General features: G+C 41.6%; 1 non-coding gene and 1 pseudogene across 2 annotated transcripts; one reads left to right on the top strand and one right to left on the bottom strand.

Annotated features, from left to right (window-relative positions):
- Positions 1–334: 334 nt before the first annotated feature.
- LOC116091912 lies at positions 335–1,413 on the bottom strand (annotated as a pseudogene). The gene has a single exon (XR_004119106.1). The product of XR_004119106.1 is annotated as a repressor of RNA polymerase III transcription MAF1 homolog pseudogene (transcript).
- A 13,402-nt stretch (positions 1,414–14,815) lies between these two features.
- LOC116095924 lies at positions 14,816–14,917 on the top strand. Its single transcript, XR_004120762.1, has one exon. It is a non-coding gene; the product is annotated as a U6 spliceosomal RNA (small nuclear RNA).
- The last annotated feature ends 1,122 nt before the right edge of the window (positions 14,918–16,039 follow it).

Below are 16,039 nucleotides of genomic sequence, written 5' to 3'. Positions count from 1 at the left end.
TGCAGCATGGGCAGTAGGAGCCTGCAGCGTGAGTGGACATCCACAGGCTGAAACCAAAGGGCTAGGCAGTTATAGCCTTGGGCAGTGCCAAGGCATAGCCAGCATCCGTGGAGGCTCTGGAGCTCCTGGGGTAGGCAGGTCCAGGCATTGGTCGAAGGATATTTAAAGGATATTTAAGCATATTTAAAGGATAATTAGCATATTTAAAGGGTAAAGCTGTAGCATTGTCCAATAATATTTTGATTGGATGAAGCTGAGGCCTCTGCTTTTTCTCATCACATACAGATTACTGGAACCCTGTCTTCCTCCATGGTGCTGGTCTCCTCCTCCCTGCCCTTGCCGCCTCCACCTCCGCACTCTTCCTCAACCTGTGCTGCCCCCAGTTCCAAGTCCAGTACATTACCTGCCTCTGACGGTGTGTGGGTGGAGCCACTGATGGAGCAGCAACTAAAGAAGGCAATTCATTTAAGTCGCTTGTTGTAAACGAAGTAGTTGAATGACCAGAGGCTTCCATCTCCCCCAAAGGGGTCTGAGTCTAGATCTGGGTTATAGCTGTAGATGTCACATTCAGCTAAGCCGATCTCCTCATCCACTGCATTCCACAGCTGTGGCTGCGGGGCCTTGAAGTCTTCCCGAACAGCTGAAAACAGGCTGCAGTTGACTGCATTTACCACCCAGGGGAGGCTTGGCTCTCTGCTGAACTCATGACTTCTGGCTGTGCTGAAGTCATAGTCTGACCAGAAGGACTCGTCGAGGGTGGCAATCAGATAGAAGAGGGTCTTGCAGCTGTACTTGTCACACAGCGGACTTTCATCCTCACCACCCTGGCTCTTGCTCAGTCTGCTGGGACTGAGGCCTGAAGTTTGGGGTGGGGACAGTGCCTCCAATAGGCTAGCCCTCCTGGCAGAACTGCTTGAACATATATGTTCATCGTCTTCTGCCATCTTTCATGAGTATCTTTCAATCCTGCCAATGACATGGGCATCTCCAGTCTCCACTGTCAACTGTGAGTTGATGGCCTCAAAGCTGGAGTTCTCCAATAGCTTCGTGTCCTTTGGGAAGGGAGTTTCTTGTGCCAGTGGGCTAGTGCAGCACTACCTGTATGGGCGCTCTTCCCTGGTTCTATGAGTTGCTTCACTACTTCCTGCCAGAAATGGGCTAGATCAAACCAGGCTAGCCGGGTTGCTTAGTGTCGAGCGGGCTTTGCGCGGCGCGGGTTCCTCAGAACATGGTGGAGCCGCGGCCTCCACTCTGGAAAAAGCTTCTCGGTGATGTCCCGTTACTCCAGGCCCTGCCTGCCTATACGGGCTGCAAGCGCGACATAGCCTCGCCCCCCTGAAGCTCCGGACCGCTGAGATCACACCAGCCGGAGAACAAGGAAACAGCGACCTCCGCCTCCCCCACCACACACACAACAACCTATATATAATTTTTTTTTTCAAGAGATGGTTTCTCTTTGTAGAATAAGTTGTCCTGGAACTTGCTTTGTACTCCAGGTTGACCTTGAACTCAGAGACCTGCCTGCCTCTGCCTCCTGAGTGCTGAGATTAAAGGCATACGCGACCATGCCAGGCCTTAAATTTTTATTTTTTCTAAAATATTTTATTTTTATGTGTCTGGGTGTTTTGCCTGCCTGTATGTCTCTGTGTACCATATGCATGTCTGGTGCTCACAAAAGCCAAGAAAAGACTTAAGATTCCCTGGAATGGAGTTTCAGCCAGTTGTTAGCCACTCTTTGGATGTTGGGAAATCAAATCCAGGTTCTCTGAAAGAACAATCAATGTTCTCAATTGCTAATTCATCTCTCCAGTTCTTCTTTTACATTATAATTTTCTTATATATGTATATATGCTTCTCTCTGTGTGTGCCACATGTGTGCATAGAGGTCAGTAGAGGTTATGGGATTCCCTGGAATTACAGGCAGTTGTAAGCTACCTGGTGTGGGAACCAAACCCAAATCCCTTGCAAGATCAGCAAGTGCTCAGTCTCAGCAAAACAATCATTTCTGCCATTATGTGCCTGCCTTTTCTCTCAGGATAATTCCTGTCCCTGGCTTTTCCTTCACTGCCCATGAGTCACAAGACTTCTCTGGATTCAGGTAGTTCTTGGGACAATTGCCACAAGCTGCAGTGTTCATACTGAGTTCTTGGATGGTACTGTTTCTAGGAGCTCCAATTCTGGTATTGTCCATGGCCTAAACTGGAGATGCTAGAAAGATCTTATAAGCTTTTGCAGAGAATCTGGCCCAGGGACCATGCAAAAAGTCCAAGATATCTGGAAATCAAATGTCACCCAGTATGAACTGCTCAAGCATTAAACATATACTGGATATAAGATGATATCAAGCAATTTTAGCTTTATTTAGGCATGATCATGTTTTTTTATGTTAAACATTATGTTATACATAGGCTATAACGTAAACTATTTATCACTGAAATAACATCTGGGATTTTTCTTAAAACTACTTCAAGGGCAACATGGGGTGGTAGAGAGAGGGATGGAAGGATAAAATGAACAGGTGTAAGCCAAAGCTGCACAGACAAAATAAATATGACAAAATATGAATTGTAGAATCTAGGTGGTAGGGATATTAAACATCTGTGTATGTTGGAAACTTTGCATAGTAAAATGTTGAGGAAATACCTTAATAAGAATAATCCAGGGCTGGTGAGATGGCTCAGTGGGTAAGAGCAACTGACTGCTCTTCCAGAGGTCCTGAGTTCAAATCCCAGCAACCACATGGTGGCTCACAACCACTCGTAATGAGGTCTGATGCCCTCTTCTGGTTGCTTCTGAAGTCACTATAAGCTACAGTGTACTTATTTATAATTTAGAAAAAAATATTTCTTATTTAGAAAAAAGAAACAAAATACCGAATTGATGATAATGGTTAGAATAAAGACTAGTTCATAGTAATTTATCAAACCATTTTCTTTTGTAAATTTAAATTTTCCCAATTAAAATGATTTTTAAATATTTTTTTGAGAAATGATCTCATGAATCTCAGGCTGGCCTCAATCTCATTATGTAGCAGTGAACAACATTGAAGTTCTTGAAGAACATTGAAGTTCATTGAAGCCTTCCCACCCTGAGCTCTGAGATGATATCTATGTGCCACCTTGCCAGGTTTATCTGGTGCTAGGGACTTTGTATATGCTAGGCAAGCACTCTATTAACTAAGCTACCTCCATAGCACCTGAGAATATGTTTTTACTGTAATGAATCATTAAGCAATTATGTAGGTGAAACAATCCAGTCACAGAAAGACAAACACTATGTAACTCCACAAATATTAGTCCCCAAAGTAATAAAGTTTCTAAAAGACAGAAAGCAGAGTGGTGATTGCCAGGAACTGGAACAAGGACAGGATGAGTAGTTGTTATTTAATGGAAATAGGATTTGAGTTTAGCAAAAATGAAAAACACAACAAAATCAACACTTAAACATGGTGAACACTTGGAAAATGGTTAAGGCGACACATTTTACCTTGTGCGCATCTTGCCACAAAATATGTTTAAATGTTTTAAGATTTAACTGGAAAACATACCTTAGGCACATTCAACATAGGCCACTATGCTAAAACAATGCAGTATACAAACTTTACTCAAAACAATGACAGATTTTTTGAAAATAAGATCTTGGGCCACAGATGCAGTAGAACTAAAAACATTAGGTTCCAAAGCAGAAGAACTCAGCCAGTAGTATTCATTCTAAATTATGTAGTGTAATCAAGTATGATCAACCAGACCTTTTATATTTTTCTTTGTACAGAGGTCATGTACTCTGGGTGTTTAAAAAGAAACATTTTAAAGAAACCCACAGATTGACATTTTCTATCTTTTTTTTTTCTCACAATTCTCTGCAATTTCTCCATGTACTAAACACAACAGAGAAACTGGAGTGTTGTGTATAAAATACTGCTTCCAGCTAATAAACCATCACAAGTGAAAACAAAAAACAAAAAAGCAGAGCAGTGATGACGCACACCTTTAATCCCAGCACTTGGGAGGCAGAGACAGATGGATTTCTGAGTTTGAGGCCAGCCTGGTCTACAGAGTGAGTTCCAGGGCAGCCAGGGCTACAAAGAGAAACCCTGTCTCGGGAAAAAAAAAAAACAATGGCAGAATTTTGTCATGAAGAAATATCAAAAATGCCAATGCAATTCTGGGTAAAAGTGATGACAGTTTCAATTCGTTTTTCTTCTCTAAGCATGAGAAGGGGAAACACTGGGCAATGTCTTATAGTGGGCACAGTATGGAAAGCTAAATGTACAACAACAGGCCACTGATGGTAACTATTTTTTTATTTGTGTTTAATTTTTTATATTTTATGTGTCTGTGTGCACATACATGCATGCTATAACAAATTTGTGGAAGTTAGGAGACAACTAGCCAGAATTATTTCTCTTCTACTCAAGTAGCAACTGTCCTTACCTGCACTACTTTTTTTTACAATAAATTTAATCTGTAGTTCCTTTATTCTACACCAGTGTGTATGCGTGTGTGTGTTTTCAATGATGCAGAGGATAATAAATTGAAATATCTCATATACTTTATCTCTCTGTGTTGGAAACTCCCAAGATAGATAAAGTCTGAAGGACACTATGTACAAACTCCCTCCTGGGAGGACTCACTAGCAATAAATAACATTGCAGCAATACATGCCATGTGCCCAGAGAAGTTCATCAAAGATTTGGAGCCAAGGGTTTTCTCTCTTTGTGTTTTGTGTTTACTAAAATTCTAGGTGATCAGACCATACTCACATGACCAACATAACCTACCATTTGTATAGTTTAGACACAGTGTGCCATCCTTAGCAGAAAAGAGACACAGGGAACATTTCTGGAGGACAGCTAAATGCCAAAGGATTGCACTGCCAGGCAACCAATCTGTCTCTTGGCTGATGGATAAGGCATTTTTTGAAATGCACATCAGTCTGTGCAGCCTGTGTTGACTCTGAAATCCAGAAGAGCTTCTCTTGCCTCAGCCTCCCTAAGAGCTGGGACTATAGGAGTGTGTTATATGTCCAGGCAGGTAACCAAGGCATCTTTATAGCACAATTAGTATTAGGAGCCCAGCAACAGCATAAGACTGTACTACAGTATTGACTTCACTTTGAAAGAAATACCAAATATGCGTCTTTTCTATCCAATACTAAAAAACAAAACAAAACAAAAACCACAACTTGTGTTTGGGACAAGGAATTAAAAATCTTTTTATCTCTGACCACCACACTTTTATGCAAACATTTTGAGCCCTTATCCCCTCCCCAGTAAAACATTTGTTTACTCAAAAGCCCACTTCTCTATTCTATGAAGTTAATGGCCTGTCAAGTGACCTTTTTCTTCTTGCAGCAGTGACCCATTTCTCATTCCTTCATTTCCTGGGTGCCAATTCTTTTCAGACTAGCCAAATGAGTAAGATTGTAAGATCAGACCCCAGCCAATGGGGGAAAGACACAGCTACCACCTGAGATAGAATATAAACCAAGAGCATTTCAGGCCTCTGTGTCCACTTCCTATAGCACACCCTCTGGAACAAGAATAAAGTTTGCCTTGTCCAGGCACTTCAGTTGGAATGATGGTCTCTTTCTTTGTGACCCTAAGCTTATTTTTTTTAACAACTTATAACCTCCAGGGAACCTGGAGGGAACTACTTAAAACATATGTCATTAACCACAAAACTCTGCCTTAGAAAGCCAGTGGCTTCCTTCTTAAATTTCATTTTTCTCTTTCTTTCTTTCTTTCTTTCTTTCTTTCTTTCTTTCTTTTTGGCCTGACCAAAGCATCTGTTCTGACTCAGGCAAATTCTGATCCATAAGTTAAACTACATCTGAATTCTCTCCAGTGCCAAGGCAAGACTAGCATAGGCAGGTGCACATGCAAGCAAAATTCTAGAGGGTACACAAAGCACAATCTACACTGTTTGGTATTATGGATTATTAGTTTCCAGAGGAGTCTGCCACCAATTTCAGTCCATATAACTCAGTTTAATTATTGGCTTCAAAGGAACTGTCTGAGGATAGGTTCCATCAGTTTGGTTTATCCATCACATGGGTCCCACCTTCCCATGAATCATGGATTGTGTGCTAAAAAGTGGGTATAAGCATCATTCCTGTCTCATCTCTTTGCTGCCAGCCGTGGGTGATGGGAGGCTTGTAGGCTGTATTTGGTAGAGTGTTCAACAGCAGATTGGAAACAAGGCATCAGGAAGACATTCTTCTACAGAGAAAAGGGAGAAGTTTGAGGAGGAGGTCTGGAAAAAAAATGAAGCTTAGTATTGGCTCTCTCCTCTGCTGAGCCTCTCAGGATTTCCCACTTCACTCCATTGTTACAAAAGCAGCCAGTTTCTCTGTAATTCTTACTTCAAATTTCCCATTTGACTTTTACTGGAAAACACCCTTATGCAATTTAGTGGGAAAGACATATTAATGTTCAAAAATTGCTCAGGAAGAGTCCAGTATTGTTTTACAACAGGTTTCTTTAACTTCCCATTTATTTTGTCCTGATCATTTGCTCATGGAGAAGACTAAAAAGAAAGGGGGGGGGCTATGGATAATCATACCTTAGGAAAGTGTGCATCCCAGGAAAGAAGCAATAGAGAGGCTATCAGTCCCTTAGTGTGAGCTGTAGCTAATCTACAAACAAAATACAAGTCAACAGTGAAGAGACATCTCCAAGGGGGAATACCAAGTCTGATATGTGAGAAATTAGTATAGGGATCAAATTCCATGTGATATGTCCTCCCCCAAGGGAGGAATCACAGGTTAGGAACTCAATTTATCTTTTAGCAGATTCTAGACTCTTTCAGCACTGCAATTTCAGATGGTATCCTGGGAACATGCCCTTTCCTGTCAGTATTTGTCTGTAACCCAGACAGTTCCATCAGCATCCATATTTTTGTCATTTATGGTTCCACAGAGTCTATGTCAGGCTGAGTGCTGTTGCTGAGGTGACCTTTCATTTCTGTTCTGCTTCATAGGGGCAGAAACAGCACAAAACACACTATCCGGTTTCAGCTGACTCAAGGCCAGGAGCTTTTTTGACCTGTCAATCCAAGACTTTAAAAATGCAGTGGCTTAATTCCCATGGCAGCAAAGCAGACACATAAGGAGGGCCAGACAGCTGTGTTTGGGGCACAAATAACAGACCAGGTTTTCCTAAAAGTCTGTTGATCTTGTAGGTCGGAAACTCCAAACAGACCCACTCAAAACAAGAATGTGAGTCTGTAAAGCCTTTAGCCACTGAGACCAGACATTTCAGGGCAGCAAGAACAGATTAGCAAAGCTTTTTTGAAGATTTTTTTTTTTTTTTTTGGTTTTTTGAGACAGGGTTTCCCTATGTAGCCCTGGCTGTCCTGGAACTCACTCTGTAGACCAGGCTCAGAGATCTCGAACTCAGAAATCTGCCTGCCTCTGCCTCACACGTGCTAGGATTAAGGGAGTGTGCCACCATACAGCAAGCAATGAAAACTTTAAAAGTTTGTTTGGTTTTTGAGACACAGTCTTTTTTTTTTAAAGGTTTGTTTGTTTGTTTGTTTGTTTGTTTATTTATTTATTTATTATATGTAAGTACACAGTAGCTGTTTTCAGACGCACCAGAAGAGGGCATCAGATCTCATTACAGATGGTTGTGAGCCACCCACAATGTGGTTGCTGGGATTTGAACTCAGGACCTTCAGAAGAGCAGTCAATGCTCTTAACCACTGAGCCATCTCGCCAGCCCTGAGACACAGTCTTACTATGTATCAGGAGAGGGCAGGAGCTCACAGAAAAGCACTAGAAAAACCAGAATTGTTAAATACCCAGACCTTTTTCTTCAACAGAAGAAATTGATACCTATTTTCCATCCAGAAGGCTGTGAATAGATGTTTTAATACTTAGTAATCTTTGCTATTCTGTAAACCCAGCCCTCACAGAATCCCCCAAAATACTAAGTGTTGTTTCTCAATCATGAAAGAGGTCCTATGCACTTTTCAAGACAGTTTGCTGTCGTGTTTATTACAAGCCCTCCCTCCCTAGGCCCAGACTCTTGAGCACTGTTTTTCTTGTCAATAGAATCCACCTTTATGGTAAAGGTCATAGGTGCTTGGCTAAAGAGATGTCCTGTTGCCAGGAGGTGGTGGCGCATGCCTTTAATCCCAGCACTTGGGAGGCAGAGGCAGGCAGATTTCTGAGTTTGAGGCCAGCCTGGTCTACAGAGTGAGTTCCAGGACAGCCAGGGCTACTCAGAGAAACCCTGTCTCAAAAAAACAAAACAACAACAAAAAAAGAGATGTCCTGTTATACAAGGGAGTTTCAATGAAGCCATGCCTAAAGTTTTGTTGTAATAATTGTCATGTGGAAACTTTCCCTGAAAGTTTTACTGTGTTTAAACATGTAAAGACATAAGCCACTTGGTGTTAGACTCCAGAAGTTTCTACCTAGCATCTGCTAACTAAAGTCAAGCTGAATCAAGTTTCATTCTTACCTCACCTGGAACAGTTCCTGCTGTCTGTAACACAGACCTTCCGACCCCAGCCTCTGCATGCAACTTTTGTTGGCATGGAACTTTCTATGTAGATAACCCTGGTTTAAAACCCACAGAGATCTCCCTACTCTGCCTCCAGAGAACTGGAACTAAAGGTGTGCATTGTCACACCCTGCCCTCCACCCACCTTAAATATTTCTGATCAAAGCCCACCTTCAGAAATGTTTACACATTCTCCTTCAACAACTGCAATGAGAGCAGCTACAAACAAATTTTTATTGTCTTTAGCTCGCTGTAAACTCTTTCGGGAGGGGTATTAGGGTTTTTCTCCCCTCATGTAGAAGAGACATTGTGAAATTTTGAGCCCCTGTAGCCTCATAGAGTGGCACTATTGGGAGGTAGAATTTGTTGGAGTAGGTGTGGCCTTGTTGGAGTAGGTGTGTCACTGTGGGTGTGGGCTTTAATACCCTCACCCTGGCTGCCTGGAAGCCAGTATTCTGCTAGCAGCCTTCAGATGAAGATGTAGAACTCTCAGCTCCTCCTGCACCATGCCTGCCTGGATGCTGCTATGCTCCCACCTTGATGATAATGGACTGAACCTCTGAACCTGTAAGCAGCCACAATTAAATGTTGTCCTTATAAGAGTTGCTTTGATCATGGTGTCTGTTCACAGCAGTAAAACCCTAACTAAGACACTCTCCCTCCCTACAACACAGACTTGAATTTATCCCACTGCTTGAAATTCTATTCAGTTTTTGTTCTTTTACCTCTGCACTCCAGTTTGGACAGTTTCTACTATTATGTTCAAATTCCCTAAGTTTTGTATCTGTAAAATTGAATATGATGTTAATACCATCCAACTCATTGCAATTTTTTTTCTATTTGGTCTTTCAAAATCTCTTTTGAACTTGTGGAATGGAGTTATAATGGCTATCCGATCTCATTACGGGTGGTTGTGAGTCACCATGTGGTTGCTGGGATCCGAACTCAGGTCCTTTGGAAGAGCAGTCAGTGCTCTTACCCACTGAGCCATCTCGCCAGCCCCTTACTCTCCCATTCTTATAACTGCATGAGATATCCTCTGTACATTTATTTTGCTCTTCTTTTTTTCAAGACAGGGTTTCTCTGTGTAACCTTGGCTGTCCTGGAACTCACTCTGTAGACCAAGCTAGCCTCAAACTCAGAAATCCACCTGACACTGCCTCTCAAGTGCTGGGATTAAAGGTGTTTGCCATTCTTCTTTATACTAAATTAATGTTCCTGAACTTTCTCAAGAAGGTAGGGTTCAGGAAAGATTTTCAAATGTCAGAGCTCCCTCTTCTGTTGTTTTTGCATAGTGCTAAAAATTATGCAACTCAATTTCTGAGTTTTCTTGGCTCTGTTCCCCCATGTTGAAATACACATTTTCTCACTGAAGTAACACAGCCCCCAATGTCTTAATCCCTAGATCAATTGTCCTCATATGACAAAAAGAACATTTTTCCATTGTGATTGCATGAAGCATTTTGAGATGGAGAAATTATGCTAAATTAACCAGCTGGGTCCTAAATACAAATCACAGGAAAGGGGGAGAACTAGGTGGCATAAATGGAAAAGGAGAAATGTGACTACAGAGACAAAGATTATGGTTATGTGCTCACAGGCCAAGGACAGCCAGTAGCTAGCAGAAGCTAGACAAAACAAGAATAGGTTCCCTTAAAGCTCCCAGAGGGATGCTGGCCCAGTCAATGTTCTAATCTTGGAGGATTGGTATTGATTTTGGATTTATAGACTCTAGCTATGAAAACGTTAATTTCTTTTTTATGTTTGTTTCTGCATGCTAGGGATTGGTTGAATGGCCCTGAATGCTAGGCAAGCATTACATCCCAACCTTAAATTTCTGAATAATTTTTTAGGCAGGATCACACAATGTAATCCTGGTTAGTCTAGAATTTTCAATGTAGACCAACTGGCTTTGAACATACAGAGATCTATGTCTGCCTCTGCCTCCTGAGTGCTGAGATTCAAGGTGTGCACCAATATACTCACTGGTCAAATTTCTCTTTTAAGTGACCAGTTTTGGGGGTGATTTGTTAGTTACAATAGGAAACTAATACAGTTAGCACCAGGAAGAGAGTGTTATTGTAAAAAACATCTAAAACACATCTTTTAAACAGGTAGATGCTAGAACCCTGTTAAGAAACATGACTTTAAAATTCTAGATTGCCTACAGTTTGTAGAAACAGGGATATTGAAGACAACTTGAGAGAGGAATGTGGTAGAAAAAGTCAATGTTAGATAATTCATACATGAGGAGGCAGCTTATATAAATATGACCATTATAGGTGCTGATAAAGAAAGATCAAAAGAAAATGAGGAACAAGTTATTAGAAAGCATAGGAGGTGCTGGAGAGATGTCTCAATGGTTGAGAGCACTTGATCTTGCTGAGGATTGGAGTTGAGTTCCCAATACCTACACCATGCAGGTCACAACTATTTATAACTCTGCTCCAGAGATCTTCTAGCTTCCAAGGGAACTTACATACACATGTACACACACACACACACACACACACACACACACACATGCATACATACAATTAAAATAATAGAGAAACAAATCTTTAAAAGAAAGGCTGGAGATGTACTTCAGTTGGTAAAGTTCTTTCCTAAAAGTTACAAAAGGAAAGAAACTCATCAAGTTCAATCCCCAGCACTACACAAAACTAGGTGCAGTGGCACACATCTGTAATCCCAGACCTTGGGAGATAAGGAAGACCAGGAGTTCAAGGTCATCCTGGCCTAGAGAACAAGTCTAAGCTCAGCCTGAGCTACATAAGGCCTTATTTCAAAAAACAAACAGAACTCAAATGAAATCAAAACAGAAAATCTCCCCCAATAACCCCCCCTGTAGATGGTCTTACCTACTTTGTGGGTTCTTCTTTTTCCCACCCTGGTTTCACCCCCTATCATCAGATAGGAGGGAAAGATGAATTAGAGGGTGGGGGAGAGAGAGAGATCTTTGAACCTAATGTCTTTCCTTTTTCTTCTTTGAGCACAACTACTAACAAACTGCAACCAATCCCTGAACAACCACCAACCATGCCTATTGGGGCTCTAGCATTTATATACCCTCTGAAAAGTTCCCGGAATTTCAGATATCACACAATTGTAGTAACCACCTGCCACTGGAAAAACCCTACCTCTGTTGGAGCATAGTCACCTGCTGTGGTCAGTCTAAAGCAGCCTCAAATCCCCACACCTGAGATTAAAATGAAAATGTAGTCTTATAATATTTTTGTGTTTTTTAAAAGAAACTAAAATTTCAAAACTATCACTATACTACCCCCCAAAGAAATCCAAGACCCAAAATATCCAACAGCTGGGCATGTTGGATTCAAGAATAACTTCAACTATCAAGTGATACATAAGACCTTGTCTCAAAAAAGCAATCTCTTGCCGGGCGGTGGTGGCACATGCCTTTAATCCCAGCACTTGGGAGGCAGAGGCAGGCGTATTTCTGAGTTCAAGGCCAGCCTGGTCTACAGAGTGAGTTCCAGGACAGCCAAGGCTACACAGAGAAACCCTGTCTTGAAACAAAACAAACAAACAAAAAAGCAATCTCTCCAAAACCAAGACTAGCTCTAAGTCATCTTCCCCTAAAAAACAAACAAACAAAAAAGAGGCCATCGATGTGAAGAGCAGGAAGGGGTATATGGGCGGGTTTGGAGGAAGGAAAAGGAAAGGAGAAACATAATTAAATTGTAATCTCAAAAAACTTTTAATTTAATAAAATCAAAGGTCAAAAGCATCCAACAGCTAGGTATGATGAGGCATGCCTGTAATTCCAGCATAACAGAGACTAAAACTAGGATTGTGGCAAGTTCAAAGCCAGTCTAGTATATGTACTAGACAGTCTCAGGCTACGTATGCACCTCAGATGATAGAGTGCTTCCTTACTATTGTTGGGAACAACCAAAAGAAGCTTATTCTAAGTACTACTATTTCACTTTCAGGTTCCATTTAATCATAGGGAAAAACTAAATTTAAGGTCTCAGGTCCTAGGGGAGCTGGAGACCTCCCTATAACTGAACAGCTTCTTTTGGAAACAGGTGTGTGAGTCCACATATCTCAGGGACAACTTGTAAGAAGACAGTTGTCTGAGTCCAGCCATCTCAAAGACAACTTGTCCATCTTGCTGGCAGGGCCAAACAAGTCCATGTTCCCAGGCCTAGGAACAAACACTTATCCCACTTCTCCAAATGTTTTCTTTTTTTGTTCTTTTTCGAGACAGTGTTTCTCTGTGTAGCCCTGGCTGTCCTGGAACTCACTCTGTAGACTAGGGTAGCCTGGAACTCAGAAATCCACCTGCCTCTGCCTCCCAAGTGCTGGGATTAAAGACGTGCGCCACCACTGCCCAGTTTCCAAATGTTTTCTTTTTTTTTTAAGATTTATTTTATTTATTTTATGTGTATGAGTACACTGTAGCTGTACAGATGGCCGTGAGCCATCATGTGTGTGGCTGCTGAGAATTGAACTCAGGACCTCTGCCGGCCCCACACTCTCTGACCCCGCTTGCTCCAGCCCCGCTTGCTCCGGCCTGCTCACTCTGGCCTGCTCACTCAGACACTATAGCTGTCTTCAGACACACCAGAAGAGGGTGTCAGATCTCATTACGGGTGGTTGTGAGCCACCATGTGATTGCTGGGATCCAAACCTTCGGAAGAACAGTCAGTGCTCTTACCGATTGAGCCATCTCGCCAGCCCCCCCCAAATGTTTTCTTACTTGTCTGTTAACCAGTAAAGAATATAGAAATCGCTGTTATCCCAACAGTGTTACCTTACCTGGTCTCCATGGTAGAGGCTGTACATAATTTGGCAGAGACTTGATGCACTAGAGTGGGAGGACACCCAAGAAAGGCATCCTCTCAGAGATGGAGAGGATCTTAGTGAGGGGAGATGGGGAGCAGCACTTGGAATGTTAATTTGTTAATTAATTAAAAAACAAAAACAAAAAGAGAAATTGCTTTTATTTAAACCAAGGCGTATATGCTGTAAAAATATATAACCAATTGCTTGTTATGCTAGAATTAACTACAGGCAGCATATTCACTCATTTGTCTTATCAGTCTGAGCTCTAGACCTAATATCTAGGAATATGAATTAAAGACCTTGAAGCCAGGCATTCTGAATATGGCCCAGACTGCAACTCTCTTGCTTAACTCATAATGTCAAGATACAATTGGATAACACTGTAGCTCTCTCCTTGCTTTGTGTTCCCACCCTTTAAAAATCTTGTACAATCTCCCCAATTGGATAACACTGTAGCTCTCTCCTTGCTTTGTGTTCCCACCCTTTAAAAATCTTGTACAATCTCCCTTCTGGGACACAGTTTAGATCTGGAACTGGCTGCCTCCCTCCTCCCTGAGCGCTCAGAAAATAAAGTTTTTCCAGCTTCCACTGGAAACCAACATTATGTGCAAGGCCAAGGGCTTCATTTCCAGCATCTGTCTGAGTCCCCAAGTCAGCCTACTGGCAAAATTTCACAACTGCCTCTCACTTTAGCTACAGGGGATCTGATATCTTCTTCTGGCCTTGTGGGCATCTGCACAAACATGGCAGACACACAGATACAGACACATACATTAAAAATAAACAAATCGCCGGGCAGTGGTGGCCCATGCCTTTAATCCCAGCACTTGGGAGGCAGAGGCAGGTGGATTTCTGAGGCCAGCCTGGTCTACAGAGTGAGCTCCGGGACAGCCACGGCTCCACAGCAAAACCCTGTCTCGAAAAAACAAACAAACAAACAAAAATAAATGATCTCTCCTTCTGCAATTTGATAGAGCTTCCTCTCAGGAAGGGACTTCAGATGTGTAACATAGCCTACTAGCTAATTGGGAACTTTTCTTGCTGGGTATAGTAGGGTTGTCCTTCCATACTCACTTCTTGGTATGGAAGTCCTTAACCAAGCATCTATAGTAGTAGTACTTCTAGATGATGATCATGGTCACCTTCACCGTTTTGTTGAAAAAGAAGCCCACATTGTCATGTTGGTGGGTTCCAGTAAAAGAAGCAAAACTATTTTTCTAATACTACCTTGCATCTCTGCTTGCATAGTATATCTGTCTCATTTGCAACTTAATCTTTGGACCAGATGTTTTCTGTTCAATTTTTCAAGTAGATATGTTGTTCATTAAGTGAATATGTATGGGAGACTGGCAGTACAAAATTAATATACCTCAGATTTCCCTTACCTCTTGTTCTCTCTGATGCTTATGATGCCAAACATAGGCTAACTAAGATATTTTCAAGGCCTACAGGTGTATCATGACCTTGGATTATGGCATACCAATCAACAAATTTCACATGCTCACTTCAGCAGCACATATACTAAAATTGGAACGATAGAGATTAGCATGGCCCCTGCGAAAGGATGACACGAAAATTGGTGAAGTGTTCCATATTTTTGAAAAGAAATAAAAAAACAAATTTCACTGTTTCTTTCACACCTCTGAAACCCAAGCAATGCCTGTAAGTCTCCAGCTAGTAATCCTTTTCTCTGTCTCATTTCTCTCTTGTTTAGTGATAAAAAGGAGGTTGAAACTTATGCTAGGTTAAGGTGGTTGTGGGAGTTGTTGAGACAGGTTCTCAACATGTTGTAGCCCTGGCTGATTAGGTCCTCTCAGCTCTGTGGTCCATGCATTTAAAATAAAATTTCAAAGTATCTAAAGCAAAAGTTGGCTGGTACAAGGGAAACATAACTTAGCAAAAATGAAAAATATTTTTTAGGAGCCGGATGGTGCAAGCTTTTAATCCCAGCACTCAGGAGACAAGAGGCAGATGTATGTCTGAGTTGGAGGGTAGCCTGGTCTACAGAGCAAGTTCCAGGACAGCCAAGGCTACACAGAGAAACCCTGTATTGATAGAAATAAAAAGAATATTTAACTGTAAATAGATTTTGTGATGTTAGAGTTTGAATTTAGTATTTTACATGCTAGGCAATGCTATATTATTGAGCTACACCGATAGCCTTCAGCTTTTTGACATGGAGTCTTGCTATGTTGTCAGGCTGGCCTCCATCTGTAATCATGTTTGCACCCATGTGTCACCAAAGCCAGCAAGATAAAGTCAAGTTAAACAGCCCAGCTGAAAAAAAAAAACAGCCCAGCTAACATGTGTACATAATGTTGAACCCAAGAACTGAGGACAGTCTTTTCTAACAAAACATAAGAGTTTTGAAAACTGGCCCTATACTTGACACTTCAGAGTTTCATCAAATTTCATATTCAGTTTAATTCAAACAAACTTTCACACCACAAATTAGATTAGAAATAACTCACATAGTATTGATTTTTTTCCCCCTGAAACAAACTACTTTTCCAGGCTGGCCTAAAACTTGTGGTCATCCTGCCTCAGCCTCTGGAAGCACTGGGACTACATGTGTGCACCCCTATGCTGGGAACAGAATTAATGTTTTGTTTGTTTTGGAAATGAAACATTGTGTTAGGAACTGTAACATTTCTAGTACTCCCTCTACATTCTTTCTTTGGGACATTAATTCTGAGAACAGTCTCCATAAACTGAAGTAGG

This window comes from Mastomys coucha, chromosome X (assembly GCF_008632895.1).
Source record: "Mastomys coucha isolate ucsf_1 chromosome X, UCSF_Mcou_1, whole genome shotgun sequence".
NCBI lineage: Eukaryota > Metazoa > Chordata > Mammalia > Rodentia > Muridae > Mastomys > Mastomys coucha.
The sequence above is the reverse complement of the archived record's forward strand: the minus strand, read 5'-3'. Positions and strand labels throughout refer to the sequence as shown.